General features: G+C 42.5%; 1 long non-coding RNA gene across 1 annotated transcript; it reads right to left on the reverse strand.

The window, feature by feature from the left end:
* Positions 1-8485: 8485 nt before the first annotated feature.
* Positions 8486-12386, reverse strand: LOC308593514. The gene is made up of 2 exons (XR_014010991.1): positions 12166-12386; positions 8486-8638 (listed from the first exon to the last, which is right to left on the reverse strand). It is a non-coding gene; the product is annotated as an uncharacterized lncRNA (long non-coding RNA).
* Between the last annotated feature and the right edge of the window lie 560 nt (positions 12387-12946).

Genomic DNA, 12946 nt, shown 5'->3' on the forward strand with positions numbered 1-12946 from the left:
TTCTCTCCCTGCTTTGCAGTAGCAGCCGCCGCCGCCGCCACCGCTCCTCCTCTCCTCCCGGGGACGATGCTCTGGCTCCTCAGCGGCAGCTCCCGAGCCGTGTCCCCGCGGCGCCTCCGCTCCCCCGGGCTCCCCTTCACCGCCTAGCTCCTGCTGCACCACCTGGGGGCAGCGCCCATGGCCGGGGCTTCCTCCTTCTCGAGACATGGGGCTCTGCTATAGCCTGCGCCCGAGGCTCTTCGGCGACTCCGGAGGCGGCAAGCGCCCCCCCAGATGTTGCGCCCGGTGCGGCCGGCACCCCTGGCACCCCCCACGCTACGCCACTGTTCACACCTTCCCCTTTTCCTTGATGATACTCTGTCTCTTGTGGATAATGCATTCTGAAGGAAAATCTGAACCATCTCAAATGCTCAAAGAGGGTTTCTTTCATCCTGTTGTGGAAAAGGTCTTTCACTGATTATACTTCAAGTGACAACTTCAAGATTCAAGTGACAACATAATTGACTATTCCTAGCAATATGTTTCCATGACAAATCAGTCAGTAGCTTCAAGTGACAGCAAACAAAACAAGCGTATAGAACAAAGACAGATAAAAAAGGAAGACAGGGCATCTCCCATCCTAGAAGAAGAAAACTACTCAGGCCAACTGCTTTAGAAGATGTATTGACTGTCAGGCCTCAAACAGCTTTCTAGTTCTAAAAGGGAGAAATGACTATTGGGATAAAGTCGAGGTTTATCAAAGATTACCTCTCTCTGCATGTGCTTCCAAAGAAACGCAGTTAAAAACAAATAAGGAGCTGAGAGTTCAAAGCTGTATTTTAGTATCATAATGCAAAAGTGTAATATTACTTGTTGCAAATTGTCTTCAAGCCTTTTGTCACTTCACAGATTGCGGTGACTTATGATTATTGCAAATTTGCTCTAGAAGCACTGTATACGATGCCTAGCAACTTCCACTGTGTGTGTGTGTTTTATAACAAGGTAGAAAAGGATGCGATGCCCCAGTTTCTCAGTAAGTAGTCTGTTCTGCAGGCAATATAAATTGTGACCAAGACTAAAAAAAAAAGCAGCTGAAATGCTGCTCTCTCCTGACATTCATTACAATTATTATTTGGGTCAGGTTCCCCCCTTCTTCGATCTCTTTGTTCTGCAGAGATGGGTTTCAGTGAAAAGGTCAGGCTATATTTAATAAAGATGACATGAAACAGTAGCAGGCGTAGTACAGATGTGAGGCTATTGGCAGAATGTACAATGGGCTCCAGTAGTTTTGCAATGTGTTTTGCTCAACATAAGGATTGTATCTACTAGCTCTGTCTTTCCACAGCACCTGGTTCTTTTTTTTCTTGTCATTTTACATTGATCCATTTTCTAAGATGCCTTGTGCTGCACCATGCATAATATTTGCAGAGCTATGGGGTTTTCTACAGCTGTAGCATTTCTTTCTTTCTTTCTTTCTTTCTTTCTTTCTTTCTTTCTTTCTTTCTTTCAAAGCCAACTTCTGCATTCAGATTTCTGAATGCAGAAATCTTTATTTCTTTATTTCCACAATTTCTTTATTTCCACAATTCTGCCGTGTTGGGGTTTCAAAGGATTTGCAGTGTTCCGAAAAGCCTAGTTTGTCTTGAGCAGGGGCAGGGGCGTAGCTAGCTGCTTGGACACCCGGGGCAGCGCAAATGCCCTGCACCCGGGGGCGGGGCAAGCTGGGGCAGAGCACACTGCACAGAACCTCCACAGAGTCTGCAAGCCCCACATTGCCATTTCGGGCAGCGTGGAGCCTACAGGCGCCCGAGCCACCGCGTCACTTCCCAGAGAGATGCGTGGCTGGGGCGCGCTGGAGGCCAGGCCCCACGGTCACCCCCCTCAGTGATGACACCCGGGGTGGCCCGCACCCACCATACTCCCCTTCCTATGCCACCGGTCAGGGGCTACATTGCATCAAGAGTGACCTTTGGGGGGGCGTATGTCAGGGATGGGCAGCGCCAGTGGCAAAAGTACTGGGGCAGTGGTTGTGACTCTTATTTTTCTATAGTAAGCTTCATTCCAGACACGCATAAGTCAAAGCTATCCACACACACATCTGTCCGCTACCCAGACAAACAAGGGGTGTTATCCCAGTTTGAGGACAGATCCCAGCCAAGAAAAGGCACCCCAAATCAGGTGAAAGGCTGTGGCCCCTCCCAACACCAGCATCAAGTCTTGGAAAACTAGATAAATAGTGATGTGGGGAGAAGTCACAATTTGGTTCTTCCAGGATGGTTCAAGTTTCTTATGTTTCATAGCAACATGGGCAGGAAAAACTTTGCTGTGGCTCCATGGAGGATGAGACTCTCAGTGGCTGCTTTCATGAGATCTCTGCTTACCTTCACTGTTGTAGGCAATATGCTTCTGAATAGCAGTTACTGGGATTCACAAGTGGGGAGAATGGCGCTGAACTTGCATAGACATCTAGTTGGGAACAGGATGCTTGACTAGTTGGGCCCTTGGCTTGACCCAGCAGGATTGTCTTATGTTCTTGTGATCTGGTAGGGTGGTTCTTATGTTCTCATCAGCAGAAGAATGTAAGGACCTAGCCTAAGGGAATGCTATTAGAAGCAAGAATTTCATTGAGAATTGACTGTTTGTTTCTGTCATTTGATATGGAGTCCCATTTGGATTGTTGGTGTTTGTTCTATAGCAGGGGTGTCAAACGCAAATTCATCGGGGGCCGCATCAGCAGTTTGGTCACCCTCAAAGGGCCAGTTGTATCTATAGGACTCAATATGCGCTCAATATAAAAACAAGTGGAGGTTTCCTGAATGCATGTAAAGTGGAGGTTTCCTGTGTAGAACGGCCGGCGCCGCTAGAGGGCAGACGTTCTCTGGCTTGTAGGCTGCCGCGCATGTGCTGAAGAGGCGGCTTTCTTGTGTCAAAAAAAAAAAAGCGAGAATAAAAGGTGAAGGCTGGCGGCTGGCAGCGGCTACACGGGCCACATGACGAGGTCTGGCGGGCCGGATTCGGCCCGCGGGCCTTGTGTTTGACACCCGTGTTCTATAGTGTCTGACACAATACTTTCTAGGATGCATTTGACTTTTGCAAATGTATGTTCCTTTAGATCTCTGTTCCTCCTTCCCTTCTCAGGCTGGGAATTTTTACCATTTTGCAGCACAATCCTATACATGTATATCCATTGGATCATAAATCCAGTTCAATAGGGCTTATACCCAGGTGAGTGGGAACAGAATTGCTGTATTTGTTGATATACTTGGGCTCAGAGCATGGGGTGAAGCCACATGGTACAGTGGAACTTACTAAATCTACGCTGGCCTCGATGTGGTCAGTGTCTTGAGGGAAGACCTGGAAATTCCACAACTGCTACCTTGTGCCTAACAAGAGAAGGATAGGGTAGAAATGAAATAAATTCATGAGACTAATTTCAGCTTGTGATTGTGGTGTACTTGAGCTCCCTCCTCATAAGATTGAGTTATAGTGTAGGTGTTTAATTTAGTCTTTCCATTATAGGCTGGGGTTTGAAATCCATGAATGTGGTGAACGCAGTTTTATCATGCTATCAACACTGCAAAGAGAACATGATCTGAATAGTACATGAGGTTTTATTTTCTCAAAGGTGTCGCCAGTGCAAAATTCCTCTCTGAGACAGGATAGAGCTGTTTGTAAATGTCTGTTGCGTTACTACAAATCGTATTCTCTCTCTCAGTGTGTGTGTGTTTTCAGATATATATTTTTAGTGATGAAGTTGGGAGTATTTTGTTATGTTCTTTGGCTTTGATACACACATACACAAGGACAGGGAACCTGTGGCATTTCAGATATTGTTATATTCCTTCTGCCATCAGTTCCAACCAGCATGTCCAATAATTAGGGAAAATGGGACTTGTAGTCCAACAATATCTGAGGTGGCCAAAGTTTCCCCATCTCAGATTTGTGAAATGTTAATCATGTGAGTAGATAAAGGCCATATCAAGGTACAAAGTCTGAGCAGCATTTATCTTTTAATTTGAAAACGGAGCAGAGCACGGGTGTATTTGATATACCTGCACAGTCTGAGAGGTGTTAATATAGTGACTTGTCTAAATTCCAAGCTGATAATTATGTTCTGCCTACTTAAAATGCTTCCTAAAAGAATCAGACGGAAATAATGTATTCATTTCCTGCTCAAGATGAGTAGTGAATCCCAGCGGATTCAAAGGGGCTGTATGATATTAATTGCTAAAAATATCTCTCTAATTGTTCGGGATCTTCAAGTAGGTATGCACAAATTTAAAGAAGAAAATTTGTAAGGCTTTGTTTCTTAGTATCCTGACCCTGATCTGTGGCCTGGGCAGGCTATGGTTCTGTGCTCACTCACCTGAGTTCAAATCCCACAGGCTTCAGAATGTAAGATCCACAAACTGCTGGATCTGTCCAAAAGCCCATCTAGTCCAATATCCTTTTCCCACATAGTCAACCAGATGCCTATGGGACTTGCTTCTGTCCTGAGTAAACAAGCTGAGGATTTCCATGATGGCCAACAAAACTGAGAAAATGGTATAGTACAGTCTCTGGCCTTGAATAATGCCTTCATCGTTTAAAGTGATGGCATAGTATTGGAGGAACTTCATATCCCCCAAATGCTTGAGGGCCCAGTCCTGGGATGTGCTGAACACAGACTCCTTCATGGAAAAAAGAACTGGCAACTCAGGCCCTCTGATAATCCATTTTACCAGTGCCTGAGCCCCCACCTTAACCTAGAATAAAGGCCATCCCCCTAAAGAGATGACAGAAAGTTGAAGAAGCACTGGGCTTCAGGGCAAACCGCCACATCTTTAAGAAATCCTCTCCTTATCGAGGATAGCAGTCTTCAGGGTTTTTGTCCTATGTCACACTCAGTATTGCCCCAGACGTCACTGGAAGATGTTTGTTTCTTAGGAGCTGTCCACAGTTCTGCAGGCCCTTTTGTGTTTTTATTCCCTGTCTTTGTGACCTTCCTTCCTTCCTTCCTTCCTTTCTTTCTTTCTTTCTTTCTTTCTTTCTTTCTTTCTTTCTTTCTGAAAAGCCGCTGCTAGCTTTTACTAAGGACTCTCTTGGGCTAGATAACTTTGTTCTTTAGAGGCCCCATCTGTATGATACATTTAAAGCAGTATCATACCGTTCCATACAGTCATGGCTTCTTTCTCAGAACTACTATTCCCAGAGTTCACTGGGATGAGGGATTGACTGTTAAAACACTCTGAGCAGTTATGGGCAGGGAAATAGGAGTCTTCTAATAACTCTCATCACCATTAATGAACCACAGCTCCCAGGATTTGTTGGGGGAAGCAACAACTGTTTAAAGTGGTATGATACTACTTTAAATGTATAGTGAAGATGGGGCCTGAGTTTCTGTGTGGCTTCATCTGATTCTTGAAGGAATTGTCTATTTCCCCCATAGGAATTATCCAGCCCAGACTACATGCTACACCATTTTATCCTGGGACAGAGACATGTAGAAATATAAGCATCTCATGCTTCAAAATAAATTACGCCCAGGTCAAATTATCTGCAAACAATGGGATTTTATTTTGTTTTGTTTTTTGCCTGCAGCCAACTGGGCTTGGCTCACTTGCTTGAGCCAGCCGCCGCTTTTTGCTCAGAAAACTCATTTTGCGGTGTATTTGTGGCACATTGTTGTGAGCTTTGTGTAGGATGATTGAGCAAGCGTGATAGGATTGCCTCTTGCTCACAGGCCTCTCTTATGATTCTAGGGCTTAGATTTCAGTAAGGAAAAAAGAAGCTATTTCTAGGAAAGAAGAAAGTACTTCTTTGCACAGTTCACAGGTCAACTATGGAAGCTGTTCCCACAAGAGCTAGTGCTGTTGCACTCATGTCCTGCTTCCATGCAGGAAAGTTGGCACCTGGTTGGCCACTGTGAAAACAGGATGCTGGACTAATGAGACATTGGCTTGCTCCAGCAGGCCTTGTAATTGGTCAGTTGATTGCAATGTGCTTACACCTCTTTTTTCCAGGATCTTATGGACGTTCCTTTTATCCTCTCAACAGCCCCGTGAGGTGGGTTATGCTGAGGAAAAAGTGACCGAGAAACCTGTTTTTAATTTAAAAACCATATTCACAAAACCGAGCCCAACTCGGTTAAACAAATCTGCTTCTGAGCCCTTAATCCCACTCACTGTTCCTGAAATAGTCAGGAGGAAAGCTGCACCAGCCTTCGTGAATTACAGAAAGTGGCAAATGGACAGCAGGAGAGGCTGTGGCAGGAAATTGCAGGATCCAGATGGGGAACAATGTGGACTAGTTGTGCCAGCTGGCATACACGGAGTGATCCTCAAGAGCTCTGGCTTAACGTCAGCCTTGACATGTTGTTCTTTTAAAAAAAAAAAAAAACCAGAATGCATAATCTTCACATGGCTGCTTTTTGTATTCTAGTTACAGATTGCATAAGGTCACACACTCCGCTGAGCACATGTTTTTGTGTCAACACATGCCGTTTGGGTCAGGTGCAGATCTGCTGTCCTCGGGTACAGCAGTATTAGGCATCTTAAAGGCATGTTCCTCAGATTCATGGGGATAATAATGACCTATTTTCTTCAGCTCAATTGCTTACTTAATTTGTTTTACTCATTTGCAGACTCCCTGCTGCTGAGAATCAAATATTTATCATTTGGTGCCCAGGAGCTGTTTTTAAGAAAATAAGCTTAGGTATAGGCCAATGGACTGTTTTGAAATCTTTTTTTTTTTTAATGTCATTTTAATGTTACTTTTTCTCTCTGCTGTCATCGGTTCAGAGTAATATCCTGGCCCTAAATGTTTATGATGCCCTATCTGCCTTTATTGTTTGAACATAAACCCATGCAACTGGTACCACATTTTGCAATATTTCCCAGTGTAAATTAGTAAATTTGTTGGAATAAATTAATATTTCCCTCCCCTCAAGTAAATTTGAAATTAAATAACAGAATTACAGTAGTCATGCTGAGAAAGCAATTCAGCTCACTCAGAACCCCAGTAATCTTAACTATTCCCATGCATGCTTTCTTGAGGGTGAAACTTCATATTATTCTAAACGCAACCCCCAAAATAGTTCCCCTTCCATATTGGAAAACCCTGTTTCCTGATGCCACAGCGCAGAACTATTCTGTGAAGGCAAACTGATTTTCAAAGGAAAAGCTCAAATGGAAAATAAGCCCTAATGCATGTCTGAAGGAGCTGTCTAGACTCCAACCAGCTATCTTTTATAGCAAAAATATAAGCTTGCAAAGAAGATTGTGCAAAAGAAACATTACAACGGCAATTTCTGTCGACAGCTATCGCTGATACCGGGATCCCTGCTGTTCTTGTGAAAGTATTTAATAGAGATAACGTCTTAAAATTATGTACTCTTCCCAAATTATGTGCCCTTTCTCACTTTTCTAAAAATAACTGTGTACAGAACAGTTTGCCGAGCAGTTTTGTTCAAAATGGGGATGTGGCAATAGTTTTGTGGAATATTTCTCATTCCTCTTTCAAAATCAGTATTCATACAAATGTGCACTTGGAAGAAATGCATCCATTTTATTGTTCATAATATTCCCTGTCACTACAAACCTAACAAGAAATCAAGATCACACACACACACACACACACACACACACACACACACACACGGAAAGGAAAGGATCTGAAGGCTATTTAATTGATTTTGGCTTCCCAGTCTTATAGCTGCTCCCTGAATCTAGAGATTCATTGATGCTTTATAACAGCAGTAACAGCAGCTGGAAAAGTGATCTTGCGCAGGCCAGTTCTAGATTAAAAAATGATCCAATCTCTTGCTCTTTATGTGTCCTTGCATTACAGTTCCTTGCAGGTGTAAAAGCTCTGCTGTCTACATGGATCTTCTCTGCTACGGAGAAGAGCTTTTAAAATTATGGAGCTGTAAGCTTGACTGAAGTGAATGAGGACGCTCTCTTAAGAGACATCTCCAACCCTATGTGCCTAAGCTGCTGTTTCACCATAAACTTCAATATACTTAGCCCATCATCTGCATGCTTAAAGCACATATTGAGCTCTACACTGGGGCTGTAATGGTTACTTAATAATTTGAAGACTGCATCCTTCCATGCTTCTATCAGTTCAGATGCAACCTGTGTGCCAAGCCCCGACACCTGTTCCCACTGACTGTCCTTCAAAGTAGAACTCTTCCCCATTCTCCCATGTCTTTTATCAGGGATGTTATAGCAGCAGATTTCCTGCAATGGATTGGGATTCAGCTCAATAACTATTGAAGCCCCTTCCAGCTGTAGCCTTCTGTCTTTCAGCAGCATTTAAGGCCTCTTTATTTGGACAGGCTCTCTAGAGCTAAAACTAAATCCATTAAGTGTCAGCGGACTTTATATATTAGACACCTATTTTATCTTTGTCATTTGATCATTAAAAGACTTCAGTCCTTTTGACAGCACTGGCTAAAAATTCGCAGCTACATAACAACAACCAAATATGTTTTCAGCTTCGCTTAATTAATACAGGAGACTCTTCACACTTTTCATCAGAGGCTTTATATATTCATAGGTTAAATGCACATTTGAGAAAGATCTACATTTTGTATTTCAAAGGCTTCCATCAAAACATCTTGTTCCACATGATTTTAGCATCAGGCAGATGGAATGAAGTGGTTTGTCTGAATCACACTCTGAAAAAGGAAGTGCACCAAGGAGGTGTGACTTTGCATAGACACCAGGCAATTAAATGTTTTCATGCAATGCGGCAAACAGGAACTCGTGTGGTTAGTTCTACTGACACTTCTTCTTTTTTCTTCTTTTTTGTAAAAGCCAATTAAAAAATACCATTCCGTGTAATTATTATTCCATGAGAAATATCATATGCTGCCATGTAATAGCACTATGAGAAAACATCTTTAAAAAAACATTTTAATTGCCTACCAGCTCATAGATGAGTAACTAATAAAGATAGACTTGGCTAATTGATGAATGGACAGTGTTTATAACAAGTAATTAAAGACTGGATATTTTCCAAGACAAGAATGGAAAAAAATTCAATTATGAAAGCGCATCTTTGCATCCCCAAATATGGGGATGGTTCTAGGCTGGAATTGCATTGTACCGTGCTAATCCTATACTTGTCTGCTGAGACTTTGAGTTCCATTGAATCCCGTGAGACTGACTTCCAGCTAAGGGTACATAGAATTGCAGCCTTAGCCATAAAGAGCAAACTAAGCACTTAAGAAAGTGCTTCTGTTTTATATATATATATATATATATATATATATATATATATATATATATATGTTTTTACAATGTTACAAAATGAAAAAGAGAAAAGAAAAAATACAAAATAAAAATAGTTAAAAACAATTGAATCTTTTCATCACTTATCTTTCATTTACTTGTTTCCGGGCCTCCTCATACCTCCCCTTTTTGTATTCCAGTTCAATTTATTAGTTCAGCAATTCCTTTCCCTCCTTATTTTATCCTGATCTTTAATCTTGATATATTGTAACCTAAATTTACCTGTTAAGAATCCAATTTTTTCATATTCTTTTATACCATTATAGCTAAAAACCCCTTAACTTCAATCCAACATCATTCTAACATTCATTAATTTTACAATATTTCTGTAAATAGTCTTTAAATTTCTTCCACTGACTCTTCTCCCTGGTCCCGGATTCTGCCAGTCATTTCCGCCAATTCCATATAATCCATCAGTTTCATCTGCCATTCTTCCAGAGTGGGTAGATCTTGTGTCTTCCAATACTTTGCAATAAGTATTCTTGCTGCTGTTGTAGTGTAGCATACATAAAGAAAGTTCTGTCCTTCTTTAACACCGATTGGCCGACTATGCCCAGAACAAAGGCCTCTGGTTTCTTCAAGAAGGTATATTTAAATACCTTTTTTAATTCATTATAAATCATCTCCCAGAAAGCCTTAATCCTTGGGCACGTCCACCATAGGTGAAAGAATGTACCTTCAGTTTCCTTACATTTCCAACATTTATTATCAGGCAAATGGTAGATTTTTGCAAGCTTGACTGGGGTCATGTACCACCTGTATATCATTTTCATAATATTCTCTCTTAAGGCATTACATGCCGTAAACTTCATACCTGTGGTCCATAACTGTTCCCAGTCAGCCATCATTATGTTATGTCCAACATCTTGTGCCCATTTAATCATAGCAGATTTCACCGTTTCATCCTGAGTATTCCATTTCAACAGCAGGTTATACATCGTTGACAAAATCTTAGTTTTGGGTTCTAACAATTCTGTTTCTAATTTTGATTTTTCCACCTGGAAGCCGATTTTCTTGTCCAAATTGTTTGCCTCTGCTTCTGGATCAAACACACACAGGGCTGTCTTAAGCATATGCGGTGCTGGGGTGCAAAGATCCCCACCCCGAGATTGCCCTGTCCCAGGCACACAGGAGGGCAGAGCCTGCCGGCCGCCTCAGCGTCTTGCTGGCTCGGTCGCCCCCAAACTCGCGGCGCAGATCCACCTGCAGCAGAAGAGTCCGCCGCAGTGCTCTAACCAATGGACGGGCTCTTCCCCAGACTCAACTCTCGGGCCCCGGACTCTCGGCCTGGTGCCCCTGAGAGCCCAGTGCCTGGGTGCCCCGTACCCCTAGCGCATATGGGTAAGACGGCCCTGCATACACAAAAAACTTTTTTTTAAAAAAAAAATTGTTAGTCATTTTATCATGTCTAGGGCAACCCAAGTAGATTAAAAACAACAATAACCTCACAAGGAAACATTTAAACCAAGAGGAAATGCATTAAAAATGCCCCACCCACATATAATCTCTGAACCTGAATGTAGCATATAGCCATCATGACTAGCAGCTATCAATGGTCTTATCATCCACATTTTTTTCCCCTAACAACCATTCAAGATTAGGTGGCTGTGGCCACACCCTACGGCGGCAAATTGTTACCTATGCACTTCACAAAGAAGGACTTCCTTTTGTACATCAAAAATCTCAATGAATTTCAAGTTTCATAGATCTTCTGAACAACAAAAATAATTGGATACAGTGAGAAGAGAAACTATATCAGTTCTTCAGATTAAACATTAGTATTGTGAAGGATGGCTTCAGAAATACTTCTTTTAATTAGTGCCGTGTTAAATTAGTGAGTACTTAGCAACAGTTAGGCCCAAGTTGGGTTACTGCAGTGTAGTCTCAGTGGGATTTTACAACTGGTGTAAAAGCTCCAGATCCTGCTTTGTGGAGTGTATTGCTCCAGTTTTGGGTAATCTGCGTTGGCTTCCATTTCATTTCTGGATGGCCTATAAATCACTAAGGTTTCCTCTGCCTTTGCAGTGCAACGTAGTTAAATCTCTCCATTAAAAAAATATTTTGTGAAGGTTTCTGTATCATAATTTTGTTCTGTTTAACAGTGGGTGGGCATCACTGTACTAATTAATTAATTACTATTAATTAGTGTTTTGTTTAAAAGTACAGTATCCTTTAATTTTGTAAATTTAGTGCTATTTATTAAATAATTGTGTTTATACCTGAGCTTCCCTTCGAAGTGGCATACATGGGGTTCTCCTGTCAATCCTTGCAATAATTCTGCAATATAAGAATAGACTGGAGGGACCTGTCTAAGTCTATTCCATTTGCTTCATGGCTGAATGGGGCTTTGAAATCAAATCTTCCTTGTTGAAATCTAGCTCTCTTACAAACTCTGACTCCCAAATCCTAAGGAACTGAAGGGTGACAATTTATGTAGCAATCCTATGCATGTTTACTTAGAGGTAAGTTCCACTGAGTTCAGTTGGGCTTCTTCCCAGGCAGTGGCAGAGCTTCATGCTCTGGCACCGGGGGACAGACAGCAGGTGGGGGCAGGGCTGGCGTGCTTCCTGGGGGCAGGGCGCGCCGCCTGCAGGGGCATGGCGCCAAGCGCAGGCGGGGGAGCAGTCGCGATGGCACCCTGCTGCGATTGCACTGCCGGGGGCAGTGCGCTCCCCCCACACTCCTCTTCCTCTACCAGTGTTCCCTGGTAGAGCACGTTCGGCTTCCAATAAAAGTTCACAAACCGGAACACTTACTTCCGGGTTTGCAGTGTTTGGGTTCCAAGTTGTTTGAGTACCAAGGCATTTGAGAACCAAGGTACCACTGTATATCACACACACAAACACGCAACCACATACACATATGGTGACATATTGTCAGGTGACAAGTGATTAATAAGTTTAATAAATACATTTTGGGAAATATGTTTCTTTCATGCTAGCTTCATGGTTGGGTCTGCCACCATTCCTGTGGCTACGGCTGTCTTGTGCAATGAACTGAGCACGTCCAGGCTGGTCAAACTGGTTTCAAACAGGCCAAGCGGGAACATACTTCAGAAATATCTTTCGCGTCTCTTCTGTTTATACCTGTGTACAGCAACACTCATTCTTCTTCTGAAAACTGTTGGGAAAAACAGGCATATGTTGTTGTTGTTGTTTAGTCGATTAGTCGTGTCCAACTCTTTGTGACCCCATGGACCAGAGCACGCCAGCATATGTACAGCATATGTACAGCACTTCTGCAGTTAATGTCACAAAGTGGTATACAGTGGTACCTTGGGTTACATACGCTTCAGGTTACAGACTCCGCTAACCCAGAAATATTACCTCGGGTTAAGAACTTTGCTTCAGGATGAGAACAGAAATCATGCTCTGGTGGCATGGCGATAGCAGGAGGCCCCATTAGCTAACGTGGTGCTTCAGGTTAAGAACAGTTTCAGGTTAAGAATGGACCTTCGGAATGAATTAAGTACTTAACCTGAGGTACCACTGTACATTTCTTAGGAATAGCCAGCCACAATGGCTAACCAATGTTCAGAAATGATGAGTGTTTGCAGTCCTACAGCATCTAAAGTGCACTATCTCAGCTACCTCTGATTTACATGATCTCAGTAACCATTAATCCAGAGGCAGTATTAAGGAAGGCCAATATAATTATTATCATATAAATCAATGTGGGTTTATATTATTTTT

Source organism: Podarcis bocagei (assembly GCF_964188305.1).
Source record: "Podarcis bocagei genome assembly, chromosome: 8".
NCBI classification, from domain to species: Eukaryota; Metazoa; Chordata; class Lepidosauria; order Squamata; family Lacertidae; genus Podarcis; species Podarcis bocagei.